Source organism: Oryx dammah, unplaced genomic scaffold, assembly GCF_014754425.2.
Source record: "Oryx dammah isolate SB20612 unplaced genomic scaffold, SCBI_Odam_1.1 HiC_scaffold_24, whole genome shotgun sequence".
Classification (NCBI taxonomy): Eukaryota; Metazoa; Chordata; class Mammalia; order Artiodactyla; family Bovidae; genus Oryx; species Oryx dammah.
Window position 1 is genome coordinate 67,868,808 of NW_024070208.1, and position 19,342 is coordinate 67,888,149.

Sequence of the window (19,342 nt, forward strand, 5' to 3'; positions counted from 1 at the left end):
TGTACCAATCAATTTGCAAAGAGTATGTATTATATAATTACACTTGCATTTTTAGGAATATGTATGTGTACATATATAGTCATAAATTAATGTACAAAGATATGCTCATGTACACAGACGTTTCTGGGACAATTTGAAGAACCATTTATGTGTGTATGTAAGAGCATGTGTTTATTTAATAAAGGGCTTTCTGCATTTCTTTTTCTTTTAATTGAGGTATAGCTGATTTACATGTGTTAGTTTCAGAGCTACAGCTTAAGTGTTTCAGTTACATATGTATTTTTCAGATTGTTTTCTATTATAGGTTATTACAAGATATTGAATATATTTCCCTGTGCTATACAGGAAATCCTTGTCACTTATCTATTTTATGTATAGTATTTGTATCTGTTAATCTCATATTCCTAATTTATCCCTCTCTAACTTTCTCCTTGGTAGTCATAAGTGTGTTTTTTGTGTCTGTGAGTATTTTTCTATTTTGTATACAGATTCATTTATATTATTTTTTAGATTATGCATTTGAGTAATATCATACATTTGTGTTTCTCTGATTTGTTTCACTTGGTATGTGATAATCTCTATGTCCATCCGTGTATACAGCTCAAAATACATTCATGTATACGGCTTGCTGGAAATGGCACTATTTCATTCTTTTTATGGCTAAGTAACAGAGTCAGACACGGCTGAAGTGACCTGGCAGTTAGCAATATTCCATTGTGTGTTAATTTAAAAACTGACTTGCATTAAGTAAGCTGTTACTGAGAAAAATTTAGGTATTATAAGAGTAGGAAGAGGAAGCAATTAGGAAAGCTAGTCTCTGCCATTTTTAATTGCTAAAGCATCAGTGCTTCCCTGGTGGCTCAGGTGGTAAGGAATCTTCCCTCAATGAAGAGACCCAGGTTTGATCCCTGGGTCAGGAGATGTCCTGGAGAAGGGAATGGCTACCCATTCTAATATTCTTGCATGGAAAATTCCATGGACAGAGGAGCCTGGTGGGCTATAGTCCATGGGGTGGCAAAGACTTGGGCATGACTGAGCGACTAACACTTTGTCTTCAAAGCACTGGTATAAATTTTTTCAGTATGTATTGGGAACCTACTAAGTGGTCAGTGTTATGCCCCCATGTCAGGACCTGCCTAGTAAGTAGACGAGTGGCTTACTCTCTAAGAGTAAAGATTAAATGCTTTAAAGAAAAAGAAAAAAGGCAAGCACCACACATATAATGTATGTTGAGTGAGCTGGAGGTGTCAGTGTAGCTTTCCACGTGGCTTCCCTGGTTGACCACATCTGGATTTGGAGGAGAGGATCAAGTGCTGGAGAAAACTTTTCTCTTATTTGTACTTTTTAAGAAGAAAATCCATATAAATGGATCCTCAGTGATACTTTTAAGTTGCAAATCTCTTTATTAACCTAGAGATTCTTGCCTTCACATTTTCCCAATGCACAAATATTTTTATATTTAACATTTTAAATTTTCTGAGCCTTTAAATTTGATTTTCAATCTATCATGTTCTCTTAGGACTGAATGCAGAATCAGTGAGATATTTGTAACCATAGCTGTGGTTAATGATTTTTTTTTAGATTCAGTGAATTCCAACTGGACCTGAGCATTGGAATCTCTCAGCATTCCATTGAAAATCTAGTTGGGAAATCAAAATTCACTGTGAGCATTCATTTTATCAGTGGAGATAAAAATGCTTACTTCCCTATGTTATCACGGGGCAATGTCCTTCAAGGGTGGACTGTAAATAAACCATCTAGCAAAGTGCCTCAAAAAGGAAACACTGAAAAAGCGATAGCTATTATAGTGATAATGATGATTTCTGAAATAGATTTTAATTCATGAAAAAGTCAATATCTTTCATTCTTTTACTGTGGTTTTTTTTTTCATTTATAAATAAAAAGCTTAGTAATTTTCTCCCACTGAAATCAATACATCAGAGTTAGATCAGCATGATGTTAAATATTCACTACCAACAATAGACATCTTGTAAACCAGCTTTAGAAGAAAATGATTCTGACCCACCAGAAAGTGCCAGTACATTGTGGGTTTATGCTCTCTGCTAACTGTTAACTCTGTAAATTTAACTGTGAAATCTGACTTAAATTATTCATAGTCATTTCTTTTAATAACCTATAATAATATAACTTCCTAGAAATAGGGAAGGATGTATTCACAAAAACTTCTTTGGAACAGTGCTATACTTGGGGGGGGGAGGGAACAAACATGCAAATAATTTGCATGTACTCAGTCCCTCTTCACCTCTTGGCTTCTTTCTTGTAGATACAGCAAGCACAAGTCATTTTTTAAACAGGTATTTTTAAATCTTTTATTTATTCATTTTATTTTTGGCTACGCTGGACCTTTGTTACTGCACACAGGCTTTCTCTAGTTGCAGCAACTCTACTCGTGGTGTGTGACTTCTCATTGCAATGGCTTCTCTTGTCCTGAAGCACAGACTCCAGGTGCATCTGTTTCAGTAGTTGCAGTGAACAGGTTTATTTGCTCCTAGGCATGCGGGATCTTCCCTGATCAGGGATCGAACCAATTCTTAACCACTGAACCACCAGGGAAGTCCAGCATCAATCATTTTTTTGGTCAAAATTCCATGTCTATTTGACTACATACCCTGCTGCTGCTGCTGCTGCTAAGTTGCTTCAGTCGTGTCCAACTCTGTGCGACCCCACAGACAGCAGCCCACCAGGCTCCCCCGTCCCTGGGATTCTCCAGGCAAGATCACTGGAGTGGATTGCCATTGCCTTCTCCAATGCATGAAAGTGAAAAGTGAAAGTGACGTAGCTCAGTCGTGTCTGACTCTCAGCAACCCCATGGACTACAGCCTTCCAGGTTCCTCCATCCATGGGATTTTCCAGGCAAGAGCACTGGACTGGGGTGCCATTGCCTTCTCCATATACCCTGAGATTAGCTTAAATAAAAGCTGCTTGTGTGGCTGCACTAAAACTTTCTTATCTCTTTAAGGGTTATTGAAATATTAATATAGAAGTGTGTGAAGTGAAGTGTGAAGTCTCTCAGTCGTGTCCGACTCTTTGCGACCCCATGGACTGTAGCCTACCAGGCTCCTCCCTCCATGGGATTCTCCAGGCAAGAGTACTGGAATGGGTTGCCATTTCCATCTCCAGGGGATCTTCCCGACCCAGAAAGACTCTTCGAGTGCCCAGAGTGAGCATGCTACAGAATAGGAGGATGGGGCACTCTGGAGGCATGGGCCAGGAATGGCAAGAGCCCAGTGTTTAAGTACAGTTTCCCTGGGGAAGTGATGATGAAGCCGAGTCCAGGGCTGAATAGGGGTTGGAGGGGTATCCCCTCAGATCCAAGGAAAGGAGAACAAACAAGGGGTCATTGAAACTCCAGGTTAGCATTGTTGCAAGAGAAAGGATTGTGGTGTCAGTTATCTCAACCTGGTCACTTTCAGGTAGAATTGTGAGAGCTCTATGGGAAAAAGAAAAAAAAATAGAAAAGAGAGGGAGGGAGAAAGGCAAAAGAAAGGAAGGAAGGAGGGAAGAAAAGAAAGAAAGAGGGGGAGAAATAAGGAATGAGACAGGAAGGAAGGAAGGAAGGAAGAAGGAAAGAAAGGACATATATTGATTAGTTTACTTAGAGACTGATACAGATGTTAATGCACAGTTAGCAAAAGATGCTTGCCTACTCTAAAGTATTTAGCAATATGTTTGTCTAGTAGGCTGTTTTTAATTTCAAGGAGGGAAAGCTGTGGTTACCTGATTTGTTGCTCTCAGCTTCAGTAGTTTGAACACTCAGAGTTTGCACAATGAGACTAAATTGGAAGTGTAGCCAGGACTTGAATGCAGCTAAGCCTTCCTTGGGGATGTATACTTTTACAGCCAATAAACCTGGCCTTACTAGCTCCTAGTCACTTTGCTTGCCAATAATACAGCCTTATAATGTAACAGAGTGACACACAGTATAGCCACTCCTCTTAGATTTTCACCCTGATTATTGACTCTGGGAAGCCTCTTAAAATGGCAAAGGATTCAGTGTTCACCCAGACTCCTTTGTGGGACTCAGGAAAGAGGTGACGATATAGTTGCTATGTTTTAGTTAGTTTGAGACAGGTTCCTGCAGGTAATATTAATATTGAAGATATTTAAATTATTACCTGAAATCCTTTAAAGATTATGTTGAAAAATATTAATTGTCTGACAATAATGAATATATGTTCCTGGGAGTTATAACTATGACTTGGTGTTAGTCGCTCCATCTTGTCTGACTTTCTGTGACCCCATGGACTGTAGCCCTCCAGGCTCCACCATCCACGGACTTCTCCAGGTAAGAATACTGAAGTGGGTTGCCTTTCCCTTCTCCAAGGGATCTTCCCAACCCAGGGATGGAACCCATGTCTTCTACATTGCAAACAGATACTTTACCATCTGAGCCCCCAGGGAAACCCATAACTATGACTTAAGTCCTGAACAATTGATTGAAGCATCATAAAAATTATGTCTGAGAGTGAATATGACATTTGCCAGCAGGATGTAATGATGAATAATAGTCTGGGAAAGCTAAAATGAAAGAACAGTGATAATAATCTGTATGAAAGGTAATTCAGCATTAATATTTTAAGTATATTGTGTGATTTTTAAGGATACATCTCCAAATGTAATAAATGCTTGAAAGTACTGTGTTTCAGTAATGGGTTTACAATCTCTGCTGGCTTCATTAGAATAGCTCAAAATACGGGAGCCTTTTAAAAAGACTAAATGCACTTCAAAGATCAAAATGTTTATTATGTATTTGTAGCAATTGCTTCTAAGGATTATGAAATCAATCTGTAAATGATTTTATTTGTGTTTTTAAGGATGGTGACACTGAGCAGATCTTAGAAAACATTCCCTCTTGCTCTCTGATTTTAAAGAGCAAAGCCTTTTGCCTGGCCTCCTTACCTGCAGCGTAGCTTCCTTCCCATTCATTTTTACACTGTTGTGGTCCAACATAAGTGGTCCTTTTAAAGCCCTCCGCTTAGGGTCTTTCAGTCGGTTCTCAGTGACTGTGGCATCATTTGTCAAAGTGTGTTCCCTAAAACATGTAGCTCAGCCTGTTGTAATTGCATTGGAATTAAGGATGGGGGTTCCAAAAATCATATGTGTTTGATGCGTTGAGTGAATCATAACCAAGTCATTATCTTTTCTGTGGGACCTCTCAGTTCCTTTCTTAGTAGGCACGGTTGACCAAACAGGCACAAACAAAAAAAGTTTTGTTCTGATTTTGTTTTCGTTTTTCCCTCAAAGCATCTCCTAGGACTTGTGATACACGTAATGCGATGCCTTTTGACAAACACCTGTCTAAGGAATAAAGTCCACAGTTCTACACATGAAATACCTCTGCCTTTTGTTCAACTTCTTGACTCAGTATTACACACTCAGACTCTAGAGTGGTGGTTGTTGTTTCATCTCTCACTTGTGTTCAACTCTTTTGTGACCCTGTGGACTGTAGCCTGCCAGGTTCGTCTGTTCATGGGATTTTCCGGGCAAGAATACTGGAGTGGGTTGCCTTTGCCTCCTCCAGGGGATCTTCCTGACCCCGGGATTGAACTTGGGTCTCCTGCATTGACAAGTGGTTTCTTTACCACTGAGCCATCTGGGAAGCCCAGATCATAGTTATTCCCAACCAAACTCAACTTTTCTGCAAAGCTGCTTTGCTCTGTCCTCTGGGAAGTTGCTTCTGCTTTGCTGAGCTGTTTCCTACTTGGCCCTCCCAGACTCAGCTCAAGCATCACCACTAAGCAGGCTTTGTTCTTTCCTTCCCCTGTGTTACCGGACACACCTAAGAGTCATTACATCTTACCCTCATGTCTCATTGTCACAGTTATCAAACTGGGCTGCCACCCCATTGACATTGACATGATATCAACTATCAATATAAGATCCCCATATCCTTTTAGTCAAGTGGGTATTTCATCATCTTTTCCAGCCTGCTACCTAGTACATCAAGGAGGGCGTGACAACCTACTCCAGTACTCATGCCTGGAGAATCCTATGGACAGAGGAGCCTGGCGGGCTGTGGTCTGTAGGGTCGCAAAGAGTCGGACATGCCTGAAGCGTCTTAATACACACACACAAACATGCCTAGTACTTGTAGGCACTCAGTAATTAGTCATGGACAGATGGGAGTGTACCTTAAGGTGGCATGGCTGCGTGGACGATCTCCCTGCCCATGGGGTCTCTGCACTCACCTATGGACATCTAATCTTCAGCCCGCCGTAAAGAGATCCAGCAAGATGAATACTACGGCACACTGATTAATTTAATTAATTAATTTAATTAGCTCTATGATTAATTTAGTAAAGCCCTTAAGGAGCTAATAAAAATGTATCTTGAAGGGAAGAACAAGGTACAAACAATATTGAAGATCGAGTGTTAGAGACTATGCATTTAGCTGATAGAAGTGGGTTCTTGCTATTTTTATTCCCAAGTAGCTGGTGGTATGCAAGCACATTTTAGCAGCTGCATATGAGCTTAAAAGAAACTTTGAATATATTCCAGCTAATATTTGGAGATAACTACTGAGTCTGTAGTGTCTGAAGCTGCTTTTTCCTGAGTCCAAGAAACATCGGAAATGATTTTACCATGGATATTAGTTATCTGGCCTCTGCTGGAAAAGCTGCTATTCAGTTAAGCAAGCATGTCAGTTCACTGAGAGACAAATTAAAGTATGTTTTTTTGATGATATGAAGGGGGGAAGTAAAATAAGGAGAGTGAAAATTGAATTTTTCCTATAAAAAATGTATAGAGTTTCCTATGTTATCTGCTTCTTTTTATATGGCACATTAAAATTGTAAATAAAATTGAATTGGACCTCTCCCAAACAGAGCATTCTCAGTGTCTGATTATATATATATACAGATTATATAAAATCAAGTATATATACATACATACATATAGTTTCTCAAATAGAAGGTGGTGAAATGAGATGTTGGATACTAAAGTCATTTAATTTGTTTTAGTATAATTGCATCATACAGGCTCATGACTCTGCTAAAATGTTGACCCCAGGTTATTTCCAGTGATGTAAATTCATTAGACATCTTCCCTACATTTTTGTGTTCTGTTCCCAGAAAGCAGTATCAGGGAAAATGAGTGATCTTTCAGTAGTTTACTTTGTTAACTTGGTTTTAAAATTGCATCATGTCTAGAAAAGTTGAAAGTGTTTTTGAAAACCAAATATAGAAAAGGTAAATAGACCCCAAATTCTAAGATGCTGAGAGTAGACTAGAAGTAGTTAGGTGGGGGTGTAGTTAGGTGGGGGTGTAGTTAGGTGGGGAGGTGTGCAGTCCAGCAGGCAGGCAGGTAGTCTTAGTGGGTGATTATTACATCAGGGGTTGAAAATGCAAGGAAAGTGGGAGACTTTGAATTCCAGGTCATTTCTCACCTAAGTTGTGGCCAGTTGTTATTTTCCCAAACCACATTGCTTCTGGCTTTTAATTTTTCAGTTTGAGATAGCAGAATATCGTAGACATGAAATGGTTTTAGAAAAGGACAAGTTCGTATTCGCCATGGACTGTTTAATATTGCCTTGTCCCAGGACCAAGGAGTGATTTCATGACCTCTCAAAGTTCCTTCTGTATCGTATCCCTCCCACTTCTATTATTCTAGCCCAAGGTCAAGTGAATTTTCTTTGACTGTAACACTATTTTTTTTAATGTTTAAAAATTCAAGCATGGTGCTTATGGTCATGAAAGAGGAAGTTATCCCTGTAATCTCTATCAACAGAAGACAAGAAAGATTAAGAAAACATGTCAGAGCTTCTCCTGACTTTTTCCAGGTGATATCTGTATGATTTTTCACTTTTTGATTTTTATGTGAACTTTTGTTTCTCCCACAACATGGGAGCAATTTGATTATAACTTGGACTTAGCCATATTGGAGTAAGCCAATCCTAAAAATGTTACATGTAAGCATTTATTGTCTGCTTGCTTTTCACGTGTTTCTTTTTGTAAATGTAAATACAGAGTTTAAGGTAGGAGGATGGAGTTTGCTGGGAAGATGAATTACAGGATAGAAGATGTAGGTGCGTGATCTGGTACTATGGGGCATGAAGCCTAGACAAGAGACCATGGTGTGAAATGGAAGTATTGAAACATTGTGGTCACTTATGAATCAATCAGGATTTAGTTCATCAGGCTGAATGTGGAAGACAGATTTCACTTGTATTTCATATACACTGATCTGGGGGTGGGGGGAAAGAGTGCCTTTAAACCATGTCCTACTATGATGTCTATAATTATTGCACAGAAGCACTGTATCAAGATTTGTATCTTGGGATCATGGTTTATTGTATTCTTTCTGAAATAGACTGGGTCTCACCATCTGGTGATGGACCTGATTTTATGTCCTATCTTTGGATTTAGGGTATTTTTGTTAAGTGTATCAAACATCACTGTTCCTGGAGAAATGAGCAATCAAATAAATGCAGCCTCCTCTTATCTGGTGCTTATTAACTATAAACCATGCTGGTTTAAAATATGAAGTGGTTTATGGTATACTAAGTGGAAACCATCTTGGCTAAAACACATTTGAAAGACACAACACAGGCATGTATCACTTTATTTCCATTTCTAGCTGTCAGCGGAAATGGGAGGAAGCCCTCTTCCTTTCTGGTTGATTATTCTATTATTGACAGGACGAGAGTGTGGGAGACATACATGCTGATTTAGTGTTGCACTGATGAAACCATTCAGGTTGTGTGATGTGTCGTTTGTCACTGCTGCCTTATCAAGGTGCTTCAGCTGTGCCCAAACCAGCCCTGGTAATTGCTGTAGTTGCTTGTGGCAAAGTTATGTCAATGTCAGTCACTTAATGACTTTTGACTGCTTTATGTCAGATGTTCCCTCTAAAGAAAGACAGGGTAGGGGAGTCTTTATACCCAGGTATGGGTATAAATCCAAAGTCTAAATAGGCAGTTTCATTTTTTTTCCCTAATCAGAACTTAAATGCAAATGCTAACATTTTATGTTTTAAAATGAAGGGATACAATTAAGTTTATGATTCACCTCAAGTGAAATCTTCTGTTATATTCATAGCTTTTCTTCTCTGGTCCTAAGGGTAAATTCAAGTCAAGTACAGCTTTGAACACGTGCACTGAAATCATGGTAATCATTTAAGGTGTATGGTTTCTGCTAGAAACATCCTTCCAGTTAATGCAACTCAAGGGCCTTCTCTAAACTCTTTATAGTCTCCAATTTAGTTTTCTTTTTTATTATTATTATGATGTTTGGATTCAAGGGAGATATACAATTAAAGGGATTGACAAAGAGTTTCATTATAAAAATAAGCATCTACAACTTCACTTGCTGGCTTGCAAGTTCATGTCAGTTAAGAAACAGAGACACATATGTATATACACACTGCATACACGTCACACACATGGACAGTATAACCTGTTCTGTGTACATTCTTCACAATACATTACAATATTCTTTCTATATTGATCGGTTTTAATTGTTATGTAGTAGACCATGGTATTGATGTGTCATAATTTAATCCGACTCATCTTAATGGGCATTTATTTTGTTTCCAGTCTTTGCTCTTAACAGCATGTTATGATCATCCTTATCCACACATCTTGAAAGTGAAAGTGAAGTCGCTCAGTCGTGTCCGACTCTTTGCGGCCCCATGGACTGTAGCCTATCAGGCTCCTCCGTCCATGAGGTTTTCCAGGCAAGAGTGATGGAGTGGATTGCCATTTCCTTCTCCAGGGGATCTTCCTGCCTCAGGAATTGAACCCAGGTCTCCCTCATTGCAGGCAGACACTTTACCATCTGAGCCACCAGGGAAGCTTGTTAGTTGAACAATTATTTCAAAATCTCATTCTAGAAATGTATTTATTGGATCCACAGGTATGTCTGATTTTAAGATGCTTAGACATATTGGCAAACATGCCCCCAGAATATTTCTTCCAATTTATAGCATTGCTTAGAACACAAAGGAGTAGTCTTGAGTCTCCATTATAACCACAACTGAAATGTTTTCCAAATCATATCAATACAATAAGTGGATAAAATGCAACTCATAACTGTTTGATTCCTTTGGATACAAACAAGTTTGACTATATTTTTCTATGTAATTTGGTTGTTTCTAGTACTATAAGATATCAATGGAAGGCAAAATAATTAATGAAGATTTGAAATGGGCCTCAAGGAATGGCACCAGGTTTGGGGGAAGAGGTAGGAAATTCAAAAGGTTACCAGAGGAGGGACCTTTGAGAACTAAAGAGCCCATTTGAGTTACAACCAAGATAGATTCTGAGCCCTAGTCAGTGGGTAATGATGAAGTTCATTACCCACTTCATAGAATAGAGACCCAATATTGTCAGAGCTCCCAAACTCTGAAGATAACCTAGAATCAGGATCTCTCTATTAAACATCTTCCTAGGAAACATGCTTTGCATATTTTGTCAAAATTCATCTGCTGGTTGGATTTGGTTCACAGGTGTTGAGTATTAAGTCATTGATTTGTGTAGGTCCATATGGCATTCCAGGGCTTCCCTGGTAGCTCATTCAGTGAAGAATCTGCCTGCAGTGAGGGAGACCCAGGTTCTATTCCTGGGTTGGGAAGATCCTTTGGAGAAGGGGATGGCACCCATTCCAGTATTCTTGCCTGAATAATCCCATGGACAGAGGAGTCTGGTAGGATACAGTCCATGGGATTACAAAGAGTCAGACATGACTAAAGGACTAATACGCATATGGCATTCCAGAGAAGGGAACAAAATTAATCAAAGCTGAGGACCCTGGGAGAAGTTCAGTATAGAAGGAACAAGCTAGAAAACTAGACTGAGGATGAGATGGCTGGATGGCATCACTGACTCTGAGTGAACTCCAGGAGTTGGTGATAGACAGGGAGGCCTGGCGTGCTGCGATTCATGGGGTCGTAAAGAGTTGGACACGACTGAGCGACTGACCTGAACTGAACTGATAGGGAATTCAAGATAGAGCGAGTTGGTATGTAGAGGTTTTTGTAGATAAACAGAAGAGTTCCTGTGGACTCAAAAATAAAAGATAAGATGGTTCAAGTGTGTTTTTATTTTGTTTTTCTTTGTTTAGTTTTGTTTCTGGAGGAATAGCATCAGTACTAACAGATGTGAGGAAAGAAATCCAGAGAAGTTTTGTCCCAGTGTTCTAGGCGGGAGGTGATGAAGTGCTTCAATGAGGTGATGGGCTTCAGAATTTAAAAACAGGAAGTGACTTAAGAGATTTAAAGATTTGAGGGTTACACTGTACAACATGGGGATTATGGCCAATATTTTAATAACTATAAATGGAATATAATCTTTAAAATTGCATATTGCTATATTGTATACCCTAACTGATATTGGACAGCAACTATACTTCAGTATCATTTTTTAAAAAAAGACTTAGAGAGGAACTCAATGATATGTGTCAAGCCATTGCATAAAACAGACCCTTTCTCCCTTGTCTTTTTGATTTCCATACTTGTAAGATTTAAATTTTATATTTTTCTTCTTAGATATAAGTATCCCTCTAGGGGACAGTATCTCTAGGTGATAAATGAATAGTGAATTCTTAGCCCCATTTATTATTGGATTATTGGGGTAAACAAGTGATTCAGGATATGTATGAATGTTAATGATTAAAGAACATCACAGTTGGTACCAATAAACCTTTGTGAAATGATTAATAATGTAAAATAATTATTCAGAGATTCTCCAAATAACTAAGGATATTGGTAGTCTGGGAAGAGTATAGCATTAGTTGCGCTCTGAAATAATCAGCTGAGACTAACCCATGCTGAAACTGTATAAACAAGTCATTAGCAGTAACTAGAAGGGGGCAAGAGAGCCATATAAATCACTTTTAGTCTCTCAAAGCATTGGCGATTAATTGCAGAACAAAGAACTGGTCATAAGAATTAAAGCAGAAAGAAGGTGTAATACTGTTTAGGTTTCAAATCTCTGGGGCCTAGGATAACTTATATCTCGGGGTAAGAACATTTGTTTAAAATATGCCAATTTCCTTAACAATCTCTGAACTCACTGAACTCTGGACTCACTGAAATGAAACAAATACCAAAATATACCCAAATGTGTTTGTTTAATTTTTCAATTTTTATTTTTGTTAGATAATTTATCTAGATGGATAAAAAATTTAAAATAAACATCAAAACTAGAAGGAAGTTTTTTCTGTCTCTGGCCAAAAATTTCCCAGTTTTCATATTGCCTTCAATTTCTTCACGCATAGACAGACAGATATGAAAATATAGCTATTATCCTGGTTTAACTCCTTTTTTTCTGATTTTACAAAAAAATACAGCATGTATCTTATGTATACCCTTTCACCATTTGGTTATTTTGCTTGTTTGTTTGCTTCAGTTTGGCAGTATCTCTTACATATGTTTCAGTTCAGTTCAGTCGCTCAGTCGTGTCCGACTCTTTGCGACCCCATGAATCGCAGCACGCCAGGCCTCCCTGTCCATCACCAACTCCCAGAGTTCACTCAGACTCACTTCCATCGAGTCAGTGGTGCCATCCAGCCATCTCATCCTCTGTCGTCCCCTTCTCCTTGTGCCCCCAGTCCCTCCCAGCATCAGAGTCTTTTCCAATGAGTCAACTCTTCGCATGACATGGCCAAAGTACTGGAGCTTCAGCTTTAGCATCATTCCTTCCAAAGAAATCCCAGGGTTGATCTCCTTCAGAATGGACTGGTTAGATCTCCTTGCAGACCAAGGGACTCTCAAGAGTCTTCTCCAACACCACAGTTCAAAAGCATCAATTCTTCAGCGCTCAGCCTTCTTCACAGTCCAACTCTTACATCCATACATGATCACTGGAAAAACTATAGCCTTGACTAGACAGACCTTAGTGGGCAAAGTAATGTCTCTGCTTTTGAATATACTATCTAGGTTGGTCATAACTTTTCTTACAAGGAGTAAGTGTCTTTTAATTTCATGGCTGCAGTCACCATCTGCAGTGATTTTGGAGCCCAAAAAGATAAAGTCTGACACTGTTTCTACTGTTTCCCCATCTATTTCCCATGAAGTGATGGGACCAGATGCCATGATCTTCGTTTTCTGAATGTTGAGCTGTAAGCCAACTTTTTCACTCTCCTCTTTCACTTTCATCAAGAGGCTTTTTAGCTCACACTAGCATAGAGAAAGAAATTTCTATATGCTTCCATATGGGTGCATATTATTCCACTCTACAGGTATGGCCACTACTGATACAGGCTTGCTTGTTTTCAGCATTTTGCTGTTACACACAGTGATGTACAAGTGTGATTATTGTTGTTGTTTAGTCACTAAGTTATATCCAACTCTTTTGTGACCCCGTGGACTGTAGTTCACCAGCCTGCTCCATCTATGGCATTTCCCAGGCAAGAATACTGGAGTGGGTTGCCATTTCCTTCTCCAGGGGATCTTCCCAACCCAGGGATCGAACCTGCGTCTCCTGCATTGGCAGGTGGATTCTTTACCCCTGAGCCACCAGAGGAGGCCACAAATATGAATATCAGTTCAATTCAGCCGCTATGTCGACTGTAGCTGTAGGATAAATTCCAAAAGCACTTTGAGTTGTTGTAACACCTGCCATGTTTGTGAACTGATTTTAGCATGTCTTTCTTGCTCCAAGTCTGAACACAATTAAACTGTGGAGATGTTTATAATAGTCAGGACATGGAAGCAACCTAGATCTCCATCAGCAGATGAATGGATAAGAAAGCTGTGGTACATATACACAGTGGAGTATTACTCAGCCATTAAAAAGAATACATTTGAATCAGTTCTAATGAGCTGGATGAAACTGGAGCTGATTATACAGAGTGAAGTAAGACAGAAAGAAAAGCACCAATACAGTATACTAACACATATATATGAAATTTAGAAAGATGGTAATGATAACCCTGTATACGAGACAGCAAGAGACACAGATGTATAGAAGAGACTTTTGAACTCTGTGGGAGAGGGAGAGGGTGGGATGAATTGGGAGAATGTCATTGAAACATGTATAATATCATGTAGGAAATGAATTGCCAGTCTAGGTTCGATGCAGGATACAGGATGCTTGGGGCTGGTGCAATGGGACGACTCAGAGAGATAGTATATGGAGGGAGGTGGGAGGGGGGTTCAGGATTGGGAACACGTGTACACCCATGGAGGATTCATGTTGAAGTATGGCAAAACCAATACAGTATTGTAAGGTAAAATAAAGTAAAATACAAAAATAAAATAAAATAAATTCAAAAAGAATGGATGGAGAAGATTTGGTACATATATACAATGGCATACTACTTAGCCATAATAAAGAATGAAATAATACCATTTGCAGCAACATGGATGCAACTAGAGATTATCATACTAATGAACTAGGTCAGGAAGAGAAAGACATCCCATTATGATATCACTTATATGTGGAATTTCAAATATAACACAAATGAACTTATCTATGAAACAGAAACAGACTCACAGACATAGAGACCAGGGGGTCGGGAGGGTGGGGGAGTGATGGTTTGAGAGTTTAGAATTAGCAGATGCAAGCTATCATATACAGAATGTATAAACAACAAGGTCATACTGTATAACACATGGAGCTGTATTCAATGCCCTGTGATAAACCACCATCATGGAAAAAAATATGAAAAAGAAGCATTATATATATGTGTGTGTGTGTATATATATATATATATAATATATATAAATGAATCACTTTGCTGTATAATAGAAATTAACACAACATTGTAAATCAGCTATACCTCAATAAAGTTAAGTTAGAAAAATATTATGGTTTTGGGTTAAGGTTAGTACAAGTGTGTCCAGTGACACTCACATTTATACAACTGGACACCATCAGTAGAGACTGCTACCTGCAATCAGAGCTCAGCAGTTCTTCCCTTGTGCAGACTTCCTGATCATTTGACTTCTGTCACTGGTTCAGGCTTTCCCACTCACCTGCATCCCCTTGGGAAGATTTGCCACACACCTACCAACATTCTGAAATGATCGTGATCTATAGGTACACAAACCAAATGTCCCCCACACCAGCTTTAAGATGGAACAGAGTTTTCAGAGGAGCAGCTCGTTACACATTTTTTAGGCTTTCTGAGCTGCTGCTGAATGCATCAGAGCTGGAAAGGAGTGGACTATCTGGGTACATCCATCAGGGTCCATCTCTTGTCTCCAGAGGAAAGAGGGTTTCACTGGGCCCCTTTCAGTAATGTCATCTCTGCCCTGCCTTCTGACTCTTCCGCCAGACAGGGAGCTGCATTAGACCTCAGACCAAGCAGCAGCTGTCTGTGTTCTCCTGAAGACTGTTCTGACTTCCAAGTTTGATACATTAAAAAAGTATTCTTTGGAAAGAAACTGAGAAGACAGTTTTGTATGTAGTGTTTCATGGCATATAGATGCTGTGGGTAATACCTGTCTAGATAGCTGCTAATAAGAATAATTTGAAAGTATTCTATATTATGAGGCTCCCCTTTTGTTAAATGGAACCAGTAGAAAATTCTCCTTTAATGGTAGATGAATACTTGATTCAGTCTAGTGACCTGTGGGCCAGTAATTGGAAATTCAGAAGTTTAGATTCGTCAAGACAAATGGTAGCCAAAAGACCATTAACAGTGATAGCCACTGTTAATCTAATTTATGGGAAGTGGAATGTACCAAATTGTATACTGTTCTGAAAGAATGGGAAATTTGCTAGAATCCATACCCAGATAGGCCAAAAAAGAGACTTCGTTTAAAAATTGATGTAACTCTATTGTTTGTTCATGTTGGTTTCAACCTGAATTATCTCCAGAGTTCATCTTGTTATCTAGACATACTGGTATCTAAACTGAAGCAGAAAAAAAAAAAATTCCTTTATAACAGTTATATATGGCCATCATGATTGCATCACTATAAAGGAAGGACCAGTCAGAAACCCTAAAGTCTATAGGTTTATAATCTTTTGGAATATTTGATACCCCACCCTGCCCCTTGCATTGTATTTATGTGACCAAAGGCATTCCTATCATGGATGCTGATTTATTAATTCCACAAATACTCAGTGTTCATTGCATACGGTTTACTGTGCTAGATGTTGTGAGTAAAAAATGCAAACAAGACAGTCACTGCCCTCGAGGATAGTGCAGACAGATAATCCATGCCCACAGTACCGACATCTAAAGCAATGGGATGTAGCCTCAGATGAGGATTAGGACATGCAACTTGGGAAAAGATGCTCTCTGATTGACCCCGGAAGGATGAGTAAGATGTGAATATGGAAAAGTGGAAATAAGGAAGCTGTTATAGGTTGAATTGTGCCCCCCACCTCAATTTCATATATTGAGAATGTTACCTTATTTGGAGATGAAGTTTCTTACTGAGATGATCAAGTTAAAATAAGGTCGTTAGCATAGGATTTAATGCAGTACGATTGGTGTCTTTGCAAAAAGGAATAATTAGGAAGCAGAGAAAAACATAGGGACGATGATGTGAAGAGACATAGGGAGCAGAGGGCCATCCCTGAGTCAAGACCTGGGACAGAATCGTTCCCTCACAGCTTTCAGAAGGGACCAACTCCGCTGACACCTTGACTTTGGACTGTTAGCCTCCAGAATCATGAGACAGTAACTTTCTGTTGTTTAAGTCTATACTGTTTTGTTACAACTGCACTTCCAAGCACACTAATTCTGAGCAGCGGAAAGAGGTCAGGGGAATCTGGTGGAGGATTAGAATAAAGGCGTCTGGCTGGAAGGTGGAGTGTGTGTGTGTGCTCAATCATGTCCAGCTCTTTGTGACCCTACAGACAATAGCCCTCCAGGCTCTTCTGTCCTTGAACATTCCAAGAATACTGGAGTGGGTTGCCATTTCCTCCTCCAGGGGGTCTTCCCAACCCAGGAATTGAACGTGTGTCTCCTCCATCTCCTGCTCTGGCAGGCAGATTCTTTGCCACTGAGCTACCTGGGAATGTGGAGTGCCCACGGAGAATCAGTGGAGATGTGACTGAAGCCGGAGTTGAGTGAGATCGTGTAGGGTCTTGCAAGCCAGTGCTGCACAACTGGGGGTGTTTAACGTCCGTAAAGTGAAAGTGAAGTCGCTCAGTCGTGCCCGACTCTTTGCAACCCCATGGACTGGGGCCTGCACCAGGCTTCTCTGTCCATGGGATTTTCCAGCCAAGAGTATTGGAGTGGATTGCCATTTCCTTCTCCAGGGGATCTTCCTGACCCAGGGATCAAACCAAAGTCTCAGGGATCGAACCCAGGTCTTCTACCATGCAGGCTTTACCCTCTGAGCCGTTTTTCAGTCTGGAAGTAATGTGTCAGAAATGGCAGTGACCGTGGTTATAGGGTCCACTGTGGTCATTGACAGAGACTGCTCTCAGCGGAAGACAGCTGATCTGGGTACTTTCTAGATGCCCCAGATCCTGCCCTATGGCAACAGAACTGAGAGGATTACTATCTTCCAGTATCGATCCTCTACTTGTGGCCACCCTACTTGGAAATTTTACTGGAGGCAATAGGGAGTCATCAAACATTTTTGATCAGCAGTGTGAAACACAAAGAGCTGTGCTTGAGGATGATTAACTTGGATTGATTAAAAGCGTGCCTGACAGAGCAGCTGATGGGGAGGCAGTAGTGATAATCCAGGTTAGAAATAAAGTTTGGAATTTGGACAGTGACAGTGGTATGAGAGGGGGGTTAGGGCTGGGTCTTTTCTCTACATTAAATCACACATTGATCTTTGGGGGCTTTGTTTCGTGATTGTAAATGTGTTTCTTTCCGTCTTTTTCCTTCTGATGAGTATGGAAGAAGGTAACTCAGAATGAGGTAGCAGTGAAGAAACCTAACTCCTTTTTGTATGGCATTGCCATAATATGTAAACACATAAATACTCTATTTTGTAATTCTAGGAGCAAGTGGTTCTTAAACTAAAGGTAATTTGATTACAGATATTCAAATGAATATCTGACGATTTACAGAACTTCTGTGACTAGATACAAAACATTTCGAAACTTTTTGATGCTTCTGCTATTTGAAAAGTGTTGACTGCTGATGTACAATTTAATTGCATAACATGGATTTTTGTGTACCAGTTTGTGAATGCTTGTAGAACTGATTAAGGAAGATATGGGGAGAGCCACCAATAAAAACTGGAGGCAATAATATACAGAAATCAATTTGAATGTCTTGTGGTAGTAAATAAAACTTCATTGCATTATGTGACTGGGAGAACTAAACTCATATATCTATATATGTTACCTAGAGTGGTGAAACATGTTCATGAAATCAATGAGAAATTGATGTTTGGTAATTTATCATAGCAATTTCAATGTTTCTTCAGGGAATTTTAAAGAAAACAATTCATTTAAAAATATTTTATAAGGCAAGAAATATTCAAAGTATAAGCTGACTTATTGGAAATCACAGAGAATGTCTAAATTTTCTTGAACTTTTAACTTACTATTACCCAAAGATATCATGATGTCTTGTCCTGCTAACCAGATTATTTTATTGCCTTTATCTATTGATATATGCTGTAGGTTTCATTGATTTTTATCTATGTTATTCCTGCAAGATGCATTTTTCTATCTTTTGATTTTAACTTTTATCACCCTTTTTGACAGCCACTTAATTGTATTGATTTTTTTTTCCAAGTCAGTTATAACTTAGAGAAGATTTTAGTAAATTTTGTTTAGGAAATATTGACCTTATTGACTTATAACTAGCAATGCCCTGAGAAGTTTAGCTACAAATATCACTAGTTCACTGAATAGATTGTGGGAGTAATGGGCATCCTGGAGTAAAAGGATTCTTCCAAGCTCATTATCTTAGGAGGGTTTCCTAAGGATGTCTCATAGGATGAAAACATGCTTGTTGTAAATTTATTGGGCCTTGTCCTTAGTATCAATACCTATGGAGGGTGTGAAGGAATAAGGATTGCAGGAGGATTTGAACTCTGATCAGTTGAAACAATGGCCCCGAGTGACCCACTGTGTGCTCTCAAGCTGAGTTGGCCCTTCCATTCTTGAGGCAAGTGAGCTGAGTCTTGATCAGCAGTGTCACACATAAAGCAGTGTGACACACAAAGAATGGTGTACATTCACCTGCACACCAACCAGCCACTGGGCACCTACCGTTCCTCGGGTGGGGACCTTGCCTTGGACATTCAGCTTCTGGTGAATTCAGCTGGCTTTCAGCTGCCGGGATTCTCAGCGCTTGGGAGAAATAAGGACCTTAGTCCTTAAGGAGATGTCTAAGTGCCACACAACTGTGCTCAGAGATATATACATCTAAAAGCAGCTTCTTTCAGAAAGTGTACTCGATTTTAGGTTTTTAATATTTGAAGTATTTGGTATTTAGACACCTCTATTTGTTAA

At 39.4% G+C, this 19,342-nt stretch overlaps 1 protein-coding gene across 1 annotated transcript in view; it reads left to right on the forward strand.

Annotated features, from left to right (window-relative positions):
* The window catches only part of GPC6 (glypican 6), a 1,226,374-nt gene that overhangs the window by 444,363 nt on the left and 762,669 nt on the right, over positions 1-19,342 (forward strand). The window lies entirely within an intron of this gene.